Raw genomic sequence first — 23,572 nt, 5'->3', positions numbered from 1 at the left:
TTACCAGAACTCCAAGCAGGCAAACCAGTCTGGATTAGAGACCAGAATAGAATATATAAGCATAAGGACATAAGAAATAGGAGCAGGAATAGATCATTCAGCCCTTTGAGGCTGCTCCACCATTCAATGGCATCATAGCTCATCTCCTACCTCAACACCATTTTCCTGCACTATCCCCATACCCCTTGAGGCTTTTAATAAGTAGAAATCTGTCAATTTCGGTCTTGAACATAGTGGCTGAGCCTCCACAGCCCTCTGGGACAGAGAATTTCAAAGATGCATCACCCTCTGAGTAAAGAAATTCCTCTTCATCCCAGTCCTAAACGGCCTGCCCCTCATTCTGAGTCTGTGTCCCCTGGTTCTAGACCCACAGCCAGCGGGAACAACATTCCTGCATCCACCCTGTTGAGCTCTGTAATAATTTTGTATGCTTGAATGAGATAGCCTCTTATTCTTCTAAACTCCAGGGGATAAATGCCTCACAGGACAATCCTTCATTGTACTCCCTCCATGGCGAGTCTACCTTTCCTTAGGTAAGGAGACCAAAGCTGCACACAATACACCTGCTGCAGCCTCACCAAGGCTCTACATAATTGCAGTAAGACATCTTTACTTCTATACTCAACTCTTCTTGTAATAAAGACTAACATACCATTTGTCTTATTAATTGTTTACTGTACCTGCATGTTAGCCTTCAGTGACTCATGAACAAGGACCCCAAGCTCCTTCGAAATTCAACACTTCCCAACCTCTCGTCAAATAAGGAATACTCTCTACTTCTGTTTTTCCTACCAAAGTGGATAACTGCACATTTCTCCACATTGTATTATATCTGCCAAATTTTTGCCCACTCGCTTAGCTTCTCCAAATCTCCTTGAAGCTTCTTTGCATCCTCCTCACAACTCACACTTGCACTAGTTTTGCATCATCTGCAAACTTGGAAATACTACACTTAATTCCCACATCAAAATCATTGTAAATAGCTGGGGTCCAAGCACTGATCTTTGCAGTGCCGCACTAGTCACAGCCTGCCAACCTGAAAATTAGCCATTTGTTCCTACTCTCTGTTTTCTGTCCATTAGCCAGTATGTTACATCTAATCCCAAATGATCTAATTTGGTTACTAACCTCTTGTGTGGGACATTATCAAAAGCTTTCTGAAAAATCTCAATACACCACATCCACGGGTACCCCCTTATCAATTTTGCTTGTTACATCCTCAATAAACTCCAACAGGTTTGGCAGATATAATTTCAATTCCATAAATCCATGCTGACTTTGCCCAATCTTATCATTGGGCAGAATTTTTAGCTTGCCATATGGGCACGCGCCCGACCTGCTCGTCTGTAAAATAGCATGTGATGATGTCGGGCAAGCGTTCTGCGATATTTCGGTTGGTGGGCGTGTGCAAAACTCGGAAGCGCACCCACTGAAAAAAGTTCCAATTGACTGCTCTCTGCCTTCATTTATGCTCCCCAACACCCGCGCTTACATCAGTGCCCGCCCTCCTCGTGTCCCTACTCCGGCAGCGCTGAGCATTTCAGCGCACCTTTCACGCTGGCTGGCTGTTAATTGGCCAGCTAGCATGAAATTGCAGTTGGGGGCCAATCGCAGGTGGCGGTCCATTCCCCAGCAGCTCCCAAACCCGCCAATCACATGTGCCCGCTGAACTAAAAGTTCTGCATTATTTTCTAAGTGACCTGTTATCACATCCTTTTCAATAGAATCACGTTTTCCCTACTACTAATGTCAGACTAACAGGTCTGTAGTTCCTTGTGTTCTCTCTCCGTCCTTTCTTAAATAGTGGGGTGACATTTGCTACCTTCCAATCTGTAGGAACCATTCCAGGGTCAGAATTCCTCATTTACACTAATTCTTTGATTCTCAATTTTTTTTCTGGGAGGTTGTTAGTATTTGCCTCCATGAGGACAGACACAAAGGGTGGAATTGTCCCAGATTTGCACTAAGCATGTGAGTGGGCAGGAAAACGAATATTTTTCCCATTGGCCGCAATGGCAGCTTTTCACACCATATCATCCAAATCCCACCTCATTAATCATGTATTCCTGGGAAACATGCCATTTTGATGGTGGGTGGGCTCTCATTCGTCTGCCATGCCATCACCTTGCTCCTTCATCATGCTGGGAGCCATGTTTAAAGTGCAGCCATGCGCACACCTCTCAGAGCTTCCAACACAGGAGGGCAGAGATGAAAGCATGGCCCCAAAAGCCAAGAAGAGTGCAGCCTCTAATTCTGTGACATATCTCTGGTGTGCCTTCTGGACACCTTTGCAGCCTGCCGTGATGTCCTCTACTCCCACTCTGGCCGCAGGAGGTCCCATCAGTGTCACCACTCTGGCTTGAGAGGCGGTGACAGAGGCAGTCAATGCCACCACTGCACGGAAGAAGTTCACCATCCATGCTGCCAGGGTATGGCAACCATCTCATCACTCTAAACTCAGACACTCACAAGTCCATCACACATTCGCTGGCATTTCTCTCACTGCCAGCTCATGGGACATCACCACTTACATTCTCACACACACCCTCACATCTCCATCTGGCCTCATCTCCTCTGGAGACTTCTTCCTCAGCACTCACCTTCTTGAGGCCACTTTCATAGATCAACATGCATCCGCACATTTACCCTGGGATACTCCCCTCCCCAGTAATTCCCTAGCCCTGCAGCCTCTTCCCTTGTCTGAGGCCTCTTCTGCCCCTTCCCCAAGCAAGCCATAGCCCTGCAGCCATTGAACAACCAACCCCACCTTATGGCTGGCCTTATAAATAGAGACCTGCCTGTCAGCCCCCCTAAAACTGATATGGCGCTGCCTGTGAAGCCTGGCACTGATGACTGCGAGTGCTGCCCGAAGCAAGATAGGCAAACAAGCCTCAGTATCCTGAGCCAAGTGCAGCAAGAGCACGTTGCTTATGTTCAGTTGTGAACACATCGGTGTGCAATCACGCTGACATGCTCAGATGGTCGAGCATGGGAGGATGATTCCGGAGAGTTGGGCTAATGATGATATGCAGATGTATTATGATGAGGTTCCCGGCATTCGACAGCAGGAAATGTGGCCCTCCATTGACAGGCAGAGTGGACGAATGCAAACTGGTTTCACAACGTCATGGAACCGATTTTTGGCCTTCTCGCCATATTGCCAGCTTATGCCACCAAGCAAACGCCATGCCAGTGGGCAAGAAAAATTCCACCCAGAGTATTTGTTCAGTTTCTCTGCCATTTCCTTACTTCCCATTATAAATTGTCCTGACTCCTCTTGTAATGGACCCATATGTGTTTTGTTTTTGCTAACCTTTTCCTTTTTACATAACTATAAAGCTCTTACAATCCATGTTTATGTTTCTCGATAATTTACTCTCATATTTTATTTTCACTTTCTTGATCTTTTTCTTAGTCCTCCTTTGCAGAATTCTAAAGTGCTCCCAAACCTCAGACCTACCATTTTTTTGGCAACTTTATACACCTCGTCCCTTGATCTAATACAATCCTTGATTTCTTTCATTAGCCATGGTTGGAACACTGACCTTGTTGAGATATTGCACATTAAAGGAATGCATTGTTGTTGTAAACTATGTATTTGTTCTTTAATTGTTAGCTATTGCCTGTCCACCATCATACCTATTAATGTAGTTTCCCAATCCACCAAAACCAATTTGTCCCTCATACCTTCATAATTTCCTTTGCTTAAATTTAAGAACCCAGTTTCTGACTGAACTACATCACTTTCATGTTAATGTAAAATTCCATCATATTATGGTCACTCTTTCCTAAAGGCTCTTTTACAACAAGGTTATTCATTAGCCCTTTTTCATTGTACGATATTTGATCCAAAATAACCTGTTCACTAGCTGGTTCCTCAATATACTGTTCTAGAAAACCATATTGCATACATTCAAAGAATTTGACCTCCAAAACATTAGTATTAATTAGGTTGATACAGCCTAGATCGAAATCTCCCATCATTACTGTATTATCTTTGTTACATGCACCTCTAATTTCCTGATTTATATTGTGATTGAGATTACCACTGCTGTTCCTTGGCCTATAAACAACTCCCACTAATTTTTACTGTCTCTTGCTCTTTCTTAGTTCCACCCAAATTGATTTTATGTCTTAATCTTTAGAACAAAATTTATCTCTCACTATGGTTCTAATGCCCTCTTTAATTAACAGAGCTAACCCACAACCTTTTCCAAGCTTCCCGTCCTTCCTGAATGTCACATGCCCTTTGATATTCAGATCCCAGCTTTTGTTTCCTTGTAGCCACGTCTCTGTAATGGCTGTCAGGTCATATGCAAGAATTTCTATTTGAGCTGACAATTCGTCGGTTTTATTGTGAATGCTGCGGGCATTTAGATACAGAGTCCTTAATTCTGTTTTTTTACTGTCCTTTGTAAACTCTGGCCCTCTCTGCTGGCACACTCTTAAGTTTGCAATCACTGTCCCTTCCTGCATCTGATTATCATTACCTTTATTATTACCTTGATCTATTGCCTTGTTATTTCCCTTCAATTTACTCAATCTTCTACATGATCCCTTCCCCTGTCTATTTAGTCTAAAGCCCTCTCTACTCCCTTAGTTATATAACTTACTAGAGCACTGGTCCTAGCATGGTTCAAGAGAAATCTGTCTCAACAGTTAACCCCCACTTTTCCCAGTACTGGTGCAAGTACCCCATGAACCAGAACCCACTTTTCTCACACCAGTCTTTGAGTCACACATTCATCTTTCTAATCTTATTTGCCAATTTGCACGCTGTACAAGTAATAATCCAGAAACTATTACTTTTGAAGTTCTGCTTTTTAATTTTTTGCCTAGCTCCTCATGCTCTCTATGCAAAACCTCTTTCCTAGTTCTACTTAAGTTGTTGGTACCTATCTGGACCATGACAACTGGATCCTCACCTCCCACTGCAAATTCCTCTCCAACCCTGAGAAGATATCCTGAGCCCTGGCACTGGGCAGGCAACATAGCTTTCTGGACTCTCGCTCTCGGCTGTGAAGAAATGTGCCTATCCCCAAGACTATACTGTCCCCTACATTCCTTTTAACTCCCCCCACTTGTACCATGGTGCCATAGTCAGTCTGCTCACTCACAATACAGTTCCCAGTCTTGTCCATAAAAGCTGCAAGAACATCAAATGTTTTGCTCAATTGCAAGGGCTGAGGGTCCTCTACTCCCACCCTCTCAATCCCCTTACCTGCCTATCTCACAGTCACACTCTCGTGCCCCTGACCACTGACCAAATCCGACAACACTAACCTAAAGGGTGTGACTGCCTTCTGAAACAAAGTGTCCAGGTAACATGCCCCCTCCTTGATGCATCACAATGTCTGCAGTTTGGCCTACAGCTCTGAGCCAAATGTCCTCAAGCCACAAGCGCTTACTACAGATGTGGTTGCCATGGATTGCAATGGCAGCCTGGAGCTCCAACGTTCTGCAGACATGATACATCACCCATCCTGCTATTATCAGGAAATGGCAACAGCTTAAGTAAGCTATATTTGTATTTGTGGGTGTTAGGAATGAGTTTTAGCTTTATGTTTAAGTTTAATTTGTGTTTTAGTAGCGTTGTTAAGAAAGGGGAGAGCTTGAGTTTTAGAATCATTTTAAACGGATGCCTGCAAGTCTGTGGGTTTGTGTGTATACCTGCATTTTTAATGAGGTTTTGTGATTCTTGAAGAAGAAAACTAGGCTGTTGCCTAACAACATGTGGCCCACAGACACAGGGAGAAACAACAGCAGTTTTAGTTCAGCTGGAAGCAGGTGCCAGGAAAAGCTGGACATAGGAGAGGGAACTGCAGGAACTGGGTTCCACAAAGGATGAAAAATCCCAAAACTAGAACAGGAGAAATTAGAACAGTGAAGTCAAGGGAGAAGGACAAGAATCTGAACAACATCCTGTTCAGTGGGAGTGAAAGTAAAGAACAGAGAGTAAGGCTCCAAGCTAAAAGGGAGAAAGCTGCAGGACACAAACTTAAAGCAAAATAGGCTTGCGAGAATCCAGAAGATCCAAGGAGACAGTCAAAGGTTGGTGACTCCTTACTATGGGCATGTGAAGTAGTGGTGTTCTAATGGCATGGTTGACGTCTTAGACAGAATGCTTGGAAGGGAGCTTGAATGCACATGGCAATCCAGGGAGAGGAACATTGGAAGGAGAGTTCAAAGCCATGGAGGTGGACTCTTGTGGAAAGTGTCCAAGAGAAGGCATCATTTGGGAGAAGATCCCAAAGCAGGGTGGAGACCCTCATGTGAAAGATGGAGCTCAGTGACGCCAGTTGGCTCAAGATGTGATAAGTGTCTGGAGGGAGTTGATGAGAGATCCATAGCAACTGTTTGGGGTGGCATCTGTCACCTGGTTTCAGAGTGTGGTATGTCTGACCACAGGTCGTCTGTTGGTTCACATGGACTGTGTGCTTACCGTGAACATTAGAGAATAAATTGGCTTTTGTAACTTGCATTATCCTTACGAATCTGAATATATCAGTAAAGGCATAATTGTGGGTGAAGAAGTATTGTAATATAGTTTGTCTTTTCTTGCTTAATAAATATTTTATTCTTTGTTAAAAGATCATTAGCTGACTCCTGTGACTCTGTTCAGTAGCTACTCTCCATGTTTCGAAACAGAAAATATAAGTTAGGATTTATCAAGCCGGGTTCTAGCCTGCGATCTGGCTTGTGGTAGCATCAGCTTCGACCATAACACTATCCTTATTATGTTAATTAAATTATTTTTCTTAATTAATTTATAGTTCCCACTTCACTTAACTCCCTTACTCACCAAACTCTCAGCTTCAATACTCTGTGCACTCAAGCAGCACTCAGATAGTCATGTATTTATACTCTCAGAAAAACAATGATGAGTCAGTTCTGCTGAACTTCAGAAACCAGTTTAACCTACCTACAGCTGCTCCCAGAGAACTCGTATATCCATGTTTAAACTGGAAGAAACTTATCCCCTAACTGAACAGCAATTTTTAGTTCATTACTAAATGTAAACAAAAACTAGACTTTAGAGAAAGATTAACCCTTACGATCCCCTCTCACCAAAATCCCACTTCAGCACTGTGTGGAAAGTGAGAAGGGACAGTACTGGAAAAGACATGAAGTCTAAGATCATGCCTGGTTAAAACAGAGAATGGGTGAGAAGAAATTGAAGAGCACTCATATCAGCAAGAAGAAGACCATCAATTGAATGGACTAACTATCCATATAATCAAGAAGACAACCTGAACAGAGAATATTCGTTGAAGATTAACAAGAAAAGCCACAGAGTTCAGCAAAGAACATGGAGAACCTAAATCCTATGCAAGCTCCGAAAGAGACACAAACAAGGTCAGCGAAATTGATGAAACCACCAGAACATTTATCTCTGTGAACTAGAGATGAAGGCAGAGACTTTGCTGGGGAGATGTGCTATAATGTAAATAGTATTTATTGGGTCAGAGACTTGGAAGGATGTAGCATAAAGGGTTAATGTTAAATATGTAAATATATCGTCTACATCATCAGATGTAAGATCACATGATAACAGAGCATGGAGAGAGATAGCTCTATGTAGAGCACCGTACAGATGCAACCTAGTAAATAGTTAACATAATGTTAAACAAAGATAGAGTTTGCTAATATATCACCTCCAGTCAATAAGTTCAGGACCATGACTACCACATACAAGATCAAAAACAACATTAGCAGGCTAATCAGGAATTGTTCTAAAGAACTTTTTTTTTACTCATTCATGGGATGTGGGCTTCACCGGCTGGGCCAGCATTTATTGCCCATCTCTAAATGCCCTTGAGAAAGTGGTGGTGAGCTGCCTTTTTGAACTGCTGCAGTCCATGTTGTGTAGCTATAATCACAGCGCTGTTAGGAAGGGAATTCTAGGATTTTGATCCAGTGACTGGAGGGTGATAAAAGGTTACCTTTCTAGTCAAGGGCAGGGAAAGGAAGATACCAGGTAAATATGCACAAATTAGTTTTAGCTCAGTTGTGGATAAATCTTTGGAGCTATAGGATGAAATTAGTGAACTTGAGCTAAACAGAGAAACGTATTCATAAAGGGAAGATCATGATTGACAAATTTAATAGATTTTTTAAAATTATCCCATTAATAAAGGATGATTTATATAATAGATTTTTGAAAGCATTTGATAGAGTGATATATAAGAATTTTTTTCTAAATATTAAGAAATGTGCCAGGAAAAGAAATGTAGGTGGATGGATGACAACAGGATAGAACGCAAAGGGTAGGGGTAAATTAATACTTTTGCATTTGCAATGGTATGCCCCAAGGATCAGTGCCAAAATTTCTTTTGTTTACCATTTATATACACAATTTAGACATAGGAACAAGAGTAATAATAACAAAGCTTGTTGGTGATACCGAATTTGGAGTTCTGACCATCAATGAGGGAGACTGCAACAGATTGCAGAAAGAGCTGTTTGAGTAGCCAAGTGGGTATCTCATGTCCCAGAGGAATCTTTTTACCATCTATTCAACTCCTGCTAGTAAATGAGAATGTTCCTGGTTAGTGGAGTAGCCTACTGGGAGCACCTTTTAGCAGGTAGGAGACACATATAGTTCCACGCAGAGAAGTGTACTGTGGTAGATTTGAGAAACAAAAAGGAAAAGATGTAAGATGGTTATAATGGAGGAATAGGAGATTGAGGAATATTTAAAGGAGAGAGTGAAAGGAGAAAGAAAGATGATGAAAAGGCAAGTGAGATCTTGGACTTTATGTCAAGACCCTGGAGTACATAAAAGAGGAAATTCCTCACACGACAGTGAAAATAATCTTTCAAGACTTTCTTCATAACTATACCTTCACACTCTTGCAGTAAAGATTTATACATATGGCTTGACAAATCAGAGCATATTTCAGTAAAACAGAACGGCTTTCAGGGTGGTGCTGGAGGATCCAACAAAGCTTTTCAAATGGCAGATGGTTGTTTTCATTCACTGACAGTCCTAGGCTCAAGATTTTAGCTCAACGTAGCACTGAAGACGATCCAAGAAATGTTTTTACATAATGTTATTAGAACATGGAAAATTTTTACTGCAAATAGCTATTGAAGCCCAGGTGAAAGCATTATTACAGGAAAGTTGAATCAGGATGAAAAGACAGAGTATAAAAGGATGCAAGAAATGGGATTAGAGGAGACAGCTCCATTTTATGTATTAGCACTGTGCAGGTGTGCTGGACAGAATCTCTTTTGATGAAAGGTCATCGGCTGGAAGCATTGGGTAGAATGTCATGCAGAGGTATGTTGGCATCCACCTCGCACCGCCCCCCCCCCCACCACCACCACCACCACCACCACCGCACCCCCCCCCTCCCCACCCCCCCCCCCCCCCCCCCCCCCCCCCCCCACCCCCACCGCCCCCCCTCCCCCCCGACCCCCCCACCACCCCTCAACAGTCTTGGACACCTGAAAATCTATGTTAAACAAGACTGTCCCTATGTAATAACACATTGTGGGTGGCATGAACAGGGTGAGAGTGGGGCTTCCACTCATCAGTGGGAGGAAGACCGTAAGACCATAAGATGTAGGAGCAGAAATATGCCATTCGGCCCATCATGTCTGCTCCACCATTCATTGAGATCATGGCTGAAATGATAATCCTCAATCCCTCTTTCCAGCTTTTTCCCCATAACCCTTGGTTCCCTTACTGATTAAAAACCTGTCTGTCTCAGCCTTCAATACACTTAATGACCCAGCCTCTACAGCCCTCTGTAGCAAAGAATTCCACAGGTTCACTAGCCTCTAAGAGAAGAAATTCCTCCTCATCTCTGTCTTAAATGGGCAACCCGTTACTCTGGGATTATGCCCTCTGGTCCTAGACTCTCCCACAAAAGGAAACAACCTCTCAGCATCACCTTGTCAAGCCCCCTAAGAATCATATACATTTCAATAAGATCACCTCTCATTCTTCTAAATTCCAATGAGTACAGGCCCAGCCTACTCAACCTCTCCTCGTAAGAAAACCATTCCATCCCTAGGAGCAAGCTAGTGAACCTTCTCTGGACTGCCTCTAATGCCAGTATATCTTTCCTTAGATAAGGGGACCAAAGCTGTTCTCAGTATTCTGGTGTGGTCTAACTAGTGCCTTGTATAGTTTTAGCAAGACTTCCCTATTTTTATGATCCATTCCCTTTGAAATAAAGACCAACATTGCATTTGCCTTACCTATTACCTGCTGAACTTGTATGCTAGCTTTTTGGGATTCATATATGAGGACCCCCAAATCCTTCTGTGCTGCAGCTTTCTGCAGTCTTTCCCCATTTAAATAATCAGTTCCTTTATTCTCCCTGCCAAAGTGCATAACCTCACATTTTCCCACATTATATTCCAACAGCCAAGTTTTGTCCAATCACTTAACCTGTCTATATCCATCTGTAGATTCTTTGTGCCATCCTCACTGCTTGCCTTCCCACCTATTTTTGTGTCATCTGCAAACTTGGTGATAGTACATTCACTTCACTCATCATAGTCAATAATATATATTGTAAATAATTGAGGAACCAGCACTGATCCCTGTGACACTCCACTAGTTACAGATTGCCACCCTGAAACTGCCCCTGTTATCTCAACTCCCTGCCTTCTATTAGTTAGCCAATCCTCTATCCACGCTAATATACTACCCCCAACATCATGGGCTCTTATCTTATTAAGTAGCCGTATGTGTGGTACCTTATCTAACATCTTTTGGAAATCCAAATATATTGCCTCTACCTGATCCCCTTTATCTATCCTGCTTGTTACCTCCTCAAGGAATTCTATTAAAATTTGTCAGGTGTGATTTCCCATTCATGAAGCCATGCTGACTCTGCTTGATTATATTATGCATTTCTAGATGTTCTGCTATTACATCTTTTATAATAGACTCTAACATTTTCCCAATAACGGATGTTTAAGCTAACTGGCCTATAGTTACCTGATTTTTGTCTTCCTCCCTTTTTGAATAAGAGTGTTTCATTGGTAGTTTTCCAATCCTCTGGGACTTTTCCAGAATCTAAGGATTCTTGGAAGATTACTACCAGTGCATCCACAATCTCTGTAACTACTTTCTTTAATATTTTTGGATGCAATCCACTAGGTCCAAGGGACATATCAGCCTTTAGCCTCATTAGTTTCCTTCGTACTTTTTCTCTAGTGATAGTTGTTGTATTTATTTCCTCCCCCCTCCCTCTTTTGATTATTTAGTATTTTTGGTATGTTATTAGTGCCTTCTACCGTAAAGACTGATGAAATGTATTTATTCAACACCTCTGTCATTTCCTGGTTTCTCAGTATTATTTCCCCAGCCTCATTCTCTAAGGGGCCTATATCCACTTTGGCCTCTCTCTTCCTTTTTTATATATTTAAAGAAGCTCTGTCTGTTTTTTATAATATTTGCTAGTTTACCTCCATAGTTTATTTTCTCTCTCTTTTTTTCTGGTTATCTTTTGTTGGTTTTTAAAACTTTCCCAATCCTCTAGCTCACCACTAATCATTGCCACATTGTATGTTTTTTTCTTTCAATTTGATACTATCCTTGGTTAAACATGGCTGGTTTATCCCATTCCTAGAAATCCTTCTTCCTCACTGGGATATATCTTTATTGTGAGCCATGAACTATTTTCTTAAAAGTCTGCCATTGTTCATCAACTGTCTTTTCTGCTAAATGTCCTTCCCAGTCCACTCCAGCCAACTCTGCCCTCATTCCTTTGTAAATACCCTGATTTAAGTTTAGCAAAGTTGTTTCCAATCCAAGTTAGTCACTTTCATACTGAATGCTAAATTCTACCATGTTATGGATATTGTTTCCTAGAGGATCTTTTACTCAGAGATCATTTATTAAACCTGCCTCATTACATACTACCAGATCCAAAAAATCCTGATCCCTGGTTGGATCCACAATACATTGTTCTAGGAAACTGTCCCAAACATGGGCTGAATTTTGCCATCGGCGAGCAGGGGGCGGGGACCGCTCGCCAATGCACAAAGTGATGCGGGATGACATTGGGGGGAACCCCTGATGTCATCCTGCCCCATTTAAATTTTCAGGAAGGCTGGGGCACAGCGAAATCAGCTGAGGGCCTGCCGACCTGTCAATGGCCAACTGAGGCCATTGACACGATAATTAAGACAATTAAAGGACCTGCCTGTTCAACCTTGAGGTTGGCAGGCAGGTCAGAAGCCCCGGCACGCTTCTGAAAAAGCATGAAACCTCATCCACCAGCAGGATGAGGTTTCATGTAGGGTTTAAAAAACTTTCAGAAAGCTCGAGTGAAATTTATTAACATGTCCCATCTCGTGTGACATTGTCACTTGAGGGAGACATGTTAAGGATTTTTTTATTTTTCTATTTTTAATGTTTGTACTAGTGTCAGCGATCTCCCTGAGGCCCCAGGGAGATGTGTGCTCTTTTGTGCGCATGTGTGAAAGAGCACACTCTTGCATTTGGAGAATCCACCCCCCCCCCCACCCCCACCACCCCCGCCGCCCGCACAGGAAGCACATAGCCTTCATGTCCTATAAATTCTTTCTCTTGGCTACCTCTGCCAATTTGATTTTCCCAATGAAGAATAAAGTCACCCATGATTAATGTACCGCATTTTACATGCCCTCATTATCTCCTGATTTATTCTCTATTCTACAGTACAGCTACTGTTGGTGTCTTCTTCCCCTTGTTATTATTTACATCCACTCATATGGATTCTATATCTTCCATTCCAAGATCAGTTCTTGCTATCATACTTATTCCATCTCATACTAACAAAGTTACCCCACCACCTTTTCCTTCCTGCCTCTCCTTTTGAAAATGTACATACCCCTGAATATTTAGTTCTCAGTTTTGATCCCCTTGTAACAATGCCTCCAATAATGGCTATAAGATCATACACATTAATCTCTATTTCTGCTGTTAATTCATTTATTTAGTTCTGAATACTACATGCATTTAAGTAAAGAGCCATTAATTTTGCCTTTTTACCAGTTTTTCCCCCTTTGATCCTATTGGTTGCTTTTTTTAATGTTTATACAGTCTGTCCCTTCTTGTCGTACTCTGGGTAAGATTTCCTAAATAGCTTCACTGCAATGCTATCATATCCTTTGGCTTTGTAAACCTAGGTATCCCCTCTCCATAGTCCTCCCCACCACTCAATTTAGTTTAAAGCCCTCTTTACAGCTCCAGTTATTTGATTCACCAGGACTCTGGTCCCAGCACGGTTCAAGTGAAGCCCGTCCAACCGGAACAGCCCCCTTCTACCCCAGTACTGATGCTAGTTCCCCATGAACTAAAACCCATTCCTCCCACACCAATATTTGAGCCACACATTGAACTCCTTGACTTTATTTACCCTGCCTCAGTTTTCCCATGGCTCAGATAGGAATCACAAGATTATTGCCTTGGAGGTTCAGCTTTTTAATTTAGCTCAAATTCTTTCAGCAGAACCTCCTTTCTAGTCCTATCAATGTTGCTGGTACCAACATGGACAACGGTAACTGGATCCCTCCCCTTCCACTCCAAGTTCCTCTCCAGCACTGAGAAGATGTCATTAGTCCTGGCGACGGGCAGGCAACACAGCCTTAGGGACTCACAACTGCAGAGAACAGCACCTATCCCCCTAATTATACTGGTCCCTACCACTACTATGTTCCTATTTCCTCCCCCCACTGGAATGGCTCCCTCTATGACAGTGCTGTTGTCAGTTCACTCGTCCTCATTGCAGTCCCCACTCTCGTTCACACAGCTTGCAAGAACCTCATAACTGTTGCACAATTACAGGGGCCAAGGCTCCTCAAATAATCTCCCCTGGGTTCCCATTCCTGCCTCACGTGGATCACACCCTCCCATCCCCGATCACAGACCAAATTTGAGGGATGTGACCACCTCCTGGAGCAAATTGTCCAGGTAACTTTCACCCTCCCTGGTGTGGCAATGTCTGCAGCCTGGACTCCAGCTCCTCAACTCAGATCCGAAGTTCTTCGAGCTGCAAACACTTACTACAGATGTGTTCATTTTGGAACACCTTTGTGCACAGATGCTCCAAATGCTGCAGCAGCAACACATCACCTGTCCTGCCATCATTATAGTATTTTATTTTATTTATTAATTAATTATTTTAGTGTTCCTGCTCTTTACACTTGAAGGACCCCACACTTCTTTACACTTTATTCTAATTATTATTTACACTAGTATCGATCTTGTACTTAACAAGTTATTTTTAAGAAAAAGAAAGATAAAAAGACTAGAGACCTAAACACAAACTAAAGACCTTACTTTTACTTTAAAGATTATAAATACTCACCAATCCTATTCACCTTTCAAGAACATATAATAATGCCTAAAATGTTATTGGAAATTATTTTAAAGTAGGGTTTAGTGGTGTCTGTGTCTATGTGTGAGTATGTGTGTGTGCCTTAATCAGATTAAAGCCAGTTGCTCTAGAGGCTTTGATGTATAGAAGGGAAGTAAGTTTGAAATGGTAATTAGATAAACATAGGGAAATAGAAGGTGAGATGTAAAGGGGACAATTTGTATTTTTAAATAGACCATTCAAAAGAGTGGGTGAAATATTACACCTAACCAGGTGAAGCTCAGAAACAATGTGTTTATTTTTTTAAAGCTTACTAGTAAAGTGGGTATTATGAAAGAGTTTTATTGTTAGAAGATTTAATGTTAAAAAAAAACCTAATGACAGTGAGAATTTGCATTCAAAGAGGAAAATATGTATAAAGGAAGAGAATGTCATAGAATCATAGAATTATGGAATGGATACAGCACTGAAGGGGGCCATTTGGCCCGTGATGTCTGGGCTGGCTCTTTGGAAGAGCAATTCACTGAGTCCTGAACTGAACACAAACACCCAGTCTGCAATGTCAAGTATTGCAGTATCAAGCAGCGTAAAATGTGCTATGATTTATCTAAGCAGAGAGGCTATAGCGTTGTCAGTCTACAGATTGCGTCATTTTTTTTCCCTATGCTAGACCATGATGTATCTCTCAGCTTAACTGAGAACCGGTAAGCTCATGAACACAGAATAAGAACATAGGAACATAGGAAATAGAAACGGGGTAGACCATTCGGCCCCTAGAGCCTGCTCTGCCATTCAATAAGATCATGGCTGATTTTCTTATGTTTCAATTTCCACTTTCCCATCTAACACGATAACCTTTGATTCCATTGTCTAACAAGAATATACCTACCTCTGCCTTAAAAATATTTAATGACCCCACCTCCACAACCTTCTGAGGCAGAGAGTTCCAAAGTCACACAACACTCTGAGAGAAAAAAATTCTCCTCATCTCTGTCCTAAAAGGGTGACCCCTAATTTTAAAAGTGTCCCCTAGTTCTGGACTCACCCACAAGAGGAAACCTTCTTTTGGCATCTACCTTGTTAAGGCCATTCAGGTTCTTGTATACTTCAGTCAAATCACCCCTCACTCTTCTAAACTCCAGTGGAAACAAACCCCATCTATCCTCATAAGACAACCCATTCATTCCAGGTATCAATCCAGTAAACTTCGTTTGAACCGCCTCCAATGCATTTGCATCCTTCCTTAAATAAGGAGGCCAAAACTGCATACAGTATTTGAGGTACAGTCTCACCAATACTTTGTATAACTGAAGCATAATGTCCTTACTTTTATGTTCAATCTCTCTTGTGATGAAGGATGACATTACATTAGCCTTCTTAGTTACTTGCTGAGCCTGCATTCTAACCTTTTGTGACTCATGTACTAGGACACCTAGATCCCTCTGAACCTCAGAATTATGCAGCTGTTCTCCATTTAAGTAATACACTGCTTTTTCGTTCTTCCTGCCAAAGTGAACATTTTCCCACATTAAACTCCATTTGCCAGATCTTTGCCCACTCACTCAACCTATCCGTATCCATCTGCAACCTCCTTATGTCCTCTTAACAGCATACTTTCCTACCTATCTTTATGTTATCTGCAAATTTAGCTACCATGTCTTCACTTCCCTCATCTAAGTTATTGAGGAAAATCATAAAAAGCTGAGGCCCCAAAACAGACCCATGTGGGACTCCACTCGTCACATCCTTCCAATCAGAAAAAGACTCATTTATGCATACTCTCTGCTTTCTGCCAGCCAGCCAATCTTCTATGCATGCTAATGTTACCACTACACCATGAACTTTTATTTTCCATAATAATCTTTGATGTGGCGCCTTATCAAATGCCCTCTGGAAATCCAAGTAAATCCAAGTACATTATGTCTACAGGTTCCCCTTTATCCACTGAGCATGTTACTCCTTCAAAAAACTCCAATAAATTGGTTAAACACGAATTGCCTTTCAGAAAACCATATGACTCTTCCCGAATGCCTTGAGCTCTTCTAAGTGTCCAACTATAACCCCCTTAATGATCGATTCTAATAGCTTGCCCATGACAGACATCAAGCTAACTGGCCTATAATTTCCTGTTTTCTGCCTCCTTCCCTTCTTGAACAGAGGGGTTATATTCGCCACTTTCCAATCTGATGGAATCTGTCCAGAATCTAGTGAATTTTGGAAAAATTAACTACCTTATTGGCCACCTCTTTTAAGACCCTAGGATCACCCTAGGACCCTAGAACTCCTCCTCCAGGCCACTACTGCCAATCTGATTTTTTCCAGTTTATGTGTAGATTAAAATCATCCATGGGACAGGATTTTCCCAATGGCGTGCGGGGACGAGCCCCCCACGTCCGCGCGTAACATGACATGCCATGATGTCGGGCGAGTGTCCTGACGTCACTGCGTGCCATCACGATATTTCGATGGGTGGGCACGTGATGATGTCCGATGTGCACCTGCCATTAATTAACGGACCACTTAAGGCCCTTGACTCCCTGATCTATGCTGATTTTTCAGCACCCATGCGATCTTTGGGTCAGCGCATGGGTGCAACGGGCAGGCGGGTAGGAGACATTTGTATAAACCTCATCCACGGGCGGGATAAGAGGGATGAGTGGGGTCGTGAGTGTGCTTTGTCAAATATTTATCTTTCAAAGTTATTGAAACGTGTCTGTGTGATCTGCAGTGCTTCAAAACGCACACCAGCTGCTTTATCTGGACTCTTAACCTTCAGATCAGCACACTGCAGTGAGTAATCTTTTCTGGGCCTGCAGGTTTCAGGAAACCTTCCCTTGGCCTGGGAATGGAAGCTGAACTGTCCACTGGAGGCAGCTTCTCTGAGGAGGAAGGGAGGGCTAGAAGGAGGAGGAGGCCAGAAGACCACATTCAGCCTCCATGGGAGCCACCTTTTGGGAGGGCAGGTGCAGGCACAAGGGGCACAGGGCCAAGAGGTGGACCAAGGGGGAAAGTGCCATCGATGACATCACTATCCTGCTGCCAAGGTACACAGGCGGCGAAGCAGCTGCCTCAATATGTTGAGGTGCAGTGCTGAAGGAGGCTCTGTATCTCAAGGGAGACAGTCAACTATATCTGTCAGATGATTGGGCCTGAGATCTCCACTAACTGTATGGTTGGACGCCCCATGCCAGTGGCTCTGAAGGTCACAACTATCCTCAACTTCTATGCCTCTGGGTCCTGCCAGGGCTCGGTGGGTGATCTTTGCGATGTCTCCCAATCAGCTGTATACACTTGTGTCAAGCATGTCACAGATGCTCTGTACAGCCATGCCTTGACCTTCAGCCACTACTGCTGGGACCAGGCAAGCCAGATACAGCGAACCAGAGGCTTCACGACCTTTGCTTCCCCCGCACCCAGGGTGCAATAGACTGCACACATGTGACCATCAAGGCACCAGCAGGTGAGCCCGGTGCCTTCGTCAACAGCAAGGGCTTCCACTCCATGAACGTGCAGATAGTGTGTGATCACAGGATGCTGATTCTACAAGTCTGTGCAAGGTACCCAGGCAGCTCCCATGTTGCCTACATCCTCAGACACTCCCAGGTGCCGGCGCTTTTCAGTGCTCCAGTCTGGCTGGATGAATGGCTGCTGAGTGACAAGGGCTATCCCCTCAGAATGTGGCTCATGACGCCGCTCCGCCATCCAAGAACAGAAGCTGAGCAGCAAGGGCTGTGGTGGAGAGAGCCATTGGTCTTTTCAAGATGCGCTTCCGATGCCTGGACCGCTTAGGGGCACATTCCAGTACCACCCAGATTGTGTCTCGGTGATAGTGGTTACATGCTGCACTCTGCACAACCTTGCGCTGGAAAGGGGGGGACACAGTGGACCATGAAGACATTGATGCAGTGGCTGCGACTGCACATGATAAGTCCAGCAGTGAGTCCGAGGATGAGCATGCGCAAGGAAATGCTGAGGGGTTAGACGCTGACCCAGGCATACTGCAGGGAGGCAGGAACACCCGAGAGGCTTTAATCCAATGAACCTTCAGTTAGCACACCACAGATGGCCCTCCAGGATAAGCTTGGGCTGCAGGCTCCATACTCGATACTTAAGTGCCAAATCTGCCAGGTTAGGAACAGTCACTAAGGGCCTTGTTAATAACGCTGAATGTCCAACAAAGCAGTCTGAACATTTTGGAAACCATTCACATGCAGAAGAAAAGAGGCACCCTCAGCCATGGTCATATGTATGAATTTAATATGTCAAGTAAGCAAATTTATGCAACAAAAAAGACAACCATGTTTCAAATCAGAACAAATCATAAGGACCTCACCTGGGGCCGACACAAAGACACCAGTGATAATCCCGTGGTGTGCCTAAGGTATCTTATGTTTACGTTTCCAGCTGCTATGTCTTGGTGCTGCCCCATCGCTGGGAGTCTCATCTGAGACAGCCTGCTCACTCTGCTGTACTGTTGGCCTCGATCGTCCTCTGGCCCGTGGAGCCTGTGCTGGCCCCACCCAGGAGGGAGTGGCCAGTTCCACAGCTGGCATCTCCCAGTCATCACAGCCTCATCGGATGCAATGGTCACTGGCAGAGGGACGGGGGAACTGCCACCCTCATCTGGAATGACCTGAGAGGAGCCCGCAGAGACGACAGGCAGCTGCTGCACCAATGTGAACTTGCTTCAGACCTCCCTGCTCACCATAGATGGATGGGCATCAAGCTGGGAAACTTGATGCCCAGACCATCTGCTCCACTGGCACTGACAAGCTGTGGTCAATGCCAATGTGGTCAATGTGAGGGCTTGCTAATCAGACCGCATCCCCAGGAAGCCCTGATGGGTCTCCTGGAGGAGCCTTTCCATGAGAGTCACCACTCTCTCCATGGGGGACGCATGGTGCTCAGACATGTCTCTCATTCTTTCGGCGATGGTCCACGTAGACTCGTCCAGCATGGACACCAAGCCATGCATAGCCTCATGTATCTCCCCCAGATCCTCCCACAGATCTGGCCACATTTCCTGCATTTGCTGCATCGTGGATGACTCCAGAGGCACATCATCAGGCACATACTGAGAATGTGCCTGGTCCCCAGCAGTCCTCCGACTGCTGGCGCCATGGGCACTCTCTGCCTCTGCCAGCTCCTGCAGCGACTGTGAAGTGACCTCACCACTGTGCCCCGGGACACTAGCCGTTGTTCGAATTCCCACTGAGGTGCTAATATCTGCGCTGGTGCCTGCCTGGCAGAGATGATGTGACACTGGTGAGGCTTCAGGGCCCTCAGGTGTGAGAGGGAGCCTCTGCTGCTCCTCCTCCCGGCCCTGCTCCAATGATGCTGAAAGGAAGAACATTGACATTGGATCGGTTAACATGGAGACAATGTCAATGTGCATCCCTGTCCCCCGGATCATTATGCCCTCATCCTTCCATAAGCAATGGTCAAGCCATGTTGCAAATTCAATTAATGAACATTCAGCAGTGCTGGGCTGTTGGGAGAACAATGGTGACCTCACTGCTAGACATAAATACCTGGCCATGGCACCCCAGCCTCACCAGCACCAGTGGACCTGGGCGCATGGCGCCTGTCCAAATCCAGGGTCTCCTGCTCGAACCAGCTAAGAATGGTGATCTGAGCCTGGCCACCACCAGTCCTCGCCCGCTCGGCCACGTTATAAGCATTCTTCTCCTGAAAATGAGAGAAGAGCTTTGATTAGTGCAAATTGCACATGGACTCTCTTCATGCACGGCCCACCCCAACCAGAGTGGGACATATCATGGCTCCAGTGCCTCCTCACCCCGCAGCTGCCGAACACTCACACAAAGATGCTCTCCCCCCCACACCCCCACCTTTAGCCACCTGCTGCCTACATCACATCAGGCATCATATGGTATATCCTTCCACAGCAAGGAGACAAGCATGTGGAGCGCAGAGTGCAGCAGATGGTTCGTTGCAACGCCACATTGAAGCTCCCCTCCCAGCATGTCATCATCCTGAATTGGACATGTCCTGGGTTCAAACACAGCGCCCAGGTGCAGCTCCTCCGGGTTGCCCCCAAAACAGTCATGTGGGTCTCAGTGTACCACAGGCTGCGGGGGCAAAACCCATCTCTTCATCAGCCTCTCAGGGTCACCTCAGGCTGGCCCACCCAGCAAAGGACTCATGCCGTCAATGATTCAATACAGTCACTACACTGAGACTTGGGGGAAGGGGGGCGTGGGGGAGGATGGTGGCGGCAGGGGGAAAGCCGAACTGCTGGGTTAAATGTCCAATGCCAACATTATCCTCACCCTGCCAGAGCGCAACGAGGCATTGAAGCGCTTGCGACACTGGATCCAGGTGCGCTGCACCGCATCACGGGAGCTCACCACCTCCTCCACCACCTCCCAGGCATGTTTAGTCATGTGGGGGGCCTCCTCCTCCCATTCTGGGGAACCAGCATCTCCCGCCGTGCTGCCACCCCCTCGAGGAGGGCAGCAAGGCAGTCATCTGAAAAAGGGGGGCACACAGGCTACCGAAGGGCTACCCTCCGGCCTGGCCTGCCCCGATGACCTAGCTTCCGGACTTGCATGAACGTCATTGCCCTTCTTCAGGGCCCTTTGCCCAGCCATTGTGAGCAGCTTTCTGAGGCTGCCAGGCCTTCCTTTATATAGGCCACTGAGACGCCATTGGACCCGGTGGCCTGAGCGCGCCCGCCGCTGCCCGCCCACTCTCACTATACACGGGAGTTGTGAAGTATATTGGGCAGGCCTTAATTGACCCGCCCGCGTAAAATGATGGCATGGACCCAATCGCAATCGAGTCCGTGCCCGCTCCTGCTCTGCTGCTCCCGCCGACCAGAAAATTCAGCACATGATTATTGTCCTCCCTTTATCACCAGCACAGAGTATTTTCTCTTGAATAATTTGTCCTACACTGTGGCTACTGTTAGGGGGCCTGTGGACTACTCCCACTAATGACTTTTTTCCACTACTATTCGTCAATTCCACCAAAACCAATTCTACACCCTGACCTCCTGAACCAAGGTCTTTTATAACTATTGCACCAATGCCCTCTTTGATTAACAGTGTTACCCCTCCACCTTTACCTAGTTTCCTATTCTTCTTGAATATCATCTACCCATTAATATTAAGGACCCAATCTTTGTTGTCCTGCAGCCCCATCTCTGTAATTGCTATCAGATCATATTAATTTACTTCAATGTGGGCCATCAATTCATTTACTTTGTTATGAATGCTACGTGTGTTCAGGTAGAGAGATTTCAATTTTGTCTATTTATATTTATATATGCTGACAACATATAGCGCCAACCACTACTGAAGCTGTATCACAGGCTAAAAAAATTGTCGAATTTCCTCCCAATTTATGTGCATTATTTTACACTCAATCCAGGTTTTATCAGTTATATAATAAGAAGACAAGCCTTGCCAACATAAATAGTGGCTAGTTCTTTTTAGAAAATGCCTGATCTTGCGGGCATGCTTAATTAATGATGCAGCACTGAACCACTGGGAGTCTCAAATGAACACACCAAAAGAGAAAAAGCGAAAAAAACAGTTTTATCAAGATGTTCATCAATCTGTGAAGCCCAAAAGACTGGATGGATATTTGGCAAAAGAAAATGGTTACTGGCATTCAAATTTCCAAGGCCGGAAGCAAGTACCAGGGTTTCAGGGTGAATGGGGCGCTCTCTAAAACTGAAATAAAAATCTGGATATTCCCTCCTGAAAAGTGGCAAGTTATACACGTCCAACATGAATAACTACTCTTCAGAAATTAAATATTTGTCATTGTATAAGCAAGTATGTGAAAAGCATATAAAATGATCAAATGACAAAACAATGACAAACAGGTTGGCAACATTTACACAATCATTTTTGCCACTAGAAGAGAAGCAGAGGGCAGGATCCTCCCGGTCCCAGGGTGACTGGCTGGGAGGTGGTGGGGGTGGCTGTGAAAGTAGCGGGGAGCCACATCAAGATGGATCCCAATGCAGTCCCAATGTTAGGTAAGTTTCCCAGCAATCGCAGATTGGCTATGTAAACGAATAGACGCAGGGCTGATTTTATTCATTAAGGCTGATTTTACCAGTCCGCTGGCACTTTACGGCTGGTGGAACTGGTCCTTGCTATCTGGGGACACTGTAAGACTCATGGACGCAGCTTGCTTGCAGATGGCCCGGGGGCCAATGGGGCAGTAGGCTCTATGCTCCGAAGAGGCGACCACGGGCTGGAAAGGCCACTTCCACAATCCCAATTGACCATCTGACTTGACCCAATTATTTACCAATCTTTCAAGGGTGCCTCCATGTTGAGATGCCACCTTGATTCCCAACCAGCATTGCCCACCTCTCGTGGTGGGGCTGCCGAGGTTTCAGAGCTGCCAGCCCTCTGAATTTCCAGCAGCATTTACATCCTGCCTACTGCCCTTGATTGGACGGTGAGCTCAGAGGTGACTAACGAAGAGGCTGCTACGAGTAAAATTGCGAAATCAATCTTAATGCTGGTATAGGTTTCCTGAAGTCTGTGGTAAAATCCTTCCCAGGTTCTACGAAAGTCTGCCTGCATCTACAAAATGAGCAGCTCCAACATTTCAGAAGACGTGGTGATTACATAAGATTACATAGGATATACAACAATGAAACAGCCATTTGGCCCAACCAGCCCGTGATGGTGTTTATGCTCCACTTGTGTCTCTTCCCATCTTTTCTACCATCCATACGCTTCTCCCTCATATGTTTTGTCATGTGCTTTCCTCTTAAATGCATTTAAACTATGATGACAATCAAGGTCAAAAAATGCCTACTGATCTTTTGAATTATCAACTCAAAAAATTCCAAAACAAACTTGAACAAACCCAGTGAAATTTGTTAATGATGTTTTGATCGTCGGTCACATGAATGAATGTTAGAGTTTAGTGATGAGATTAGAATTTACCCCAACTCCTCGGAGGAGTGGTATTCTTCACTTCCACCAATTCAATTCCATCAATAGTTTTAAATCAATGAACTCCATTTTATGCAAGATATTCATCCCACCCACATGAGGACATTCAAAAACTGAAGGAGGTTGGTTAGATGATCTAGATCCATAGCAATTGAACTATCCATAATTTAGCACAAATTGGCACTGAATTGTATTTCTCAGATTGACCGCAAGGGAAGTGGAAATGTCAGAATGATGCAGGATCTCCAGGTTGGTTGACACTGTGAAAATGCAGTTTAAGTTATTTCCTGTGCGATATCAAAC

Source organism: Carcharodon carcharias, chromosome 19, assembly GCF_017639515.1.
Source record: "Carcharodon carcharias isolate sCarCar2 chromosome 19, sCarCar2.pri, whole genome shotgun sequence".
NCBI lineage: Eukaryota > Metazoa > Chordata > Chondrichthyes > Lamniformes > Lamnidae > Carcharodon > Carcharodon carcharias.
The sequence above is the reverse complement of the archived record's forward strand: the minus strand, read 5'-3'. Positions refer to the sequence as shown.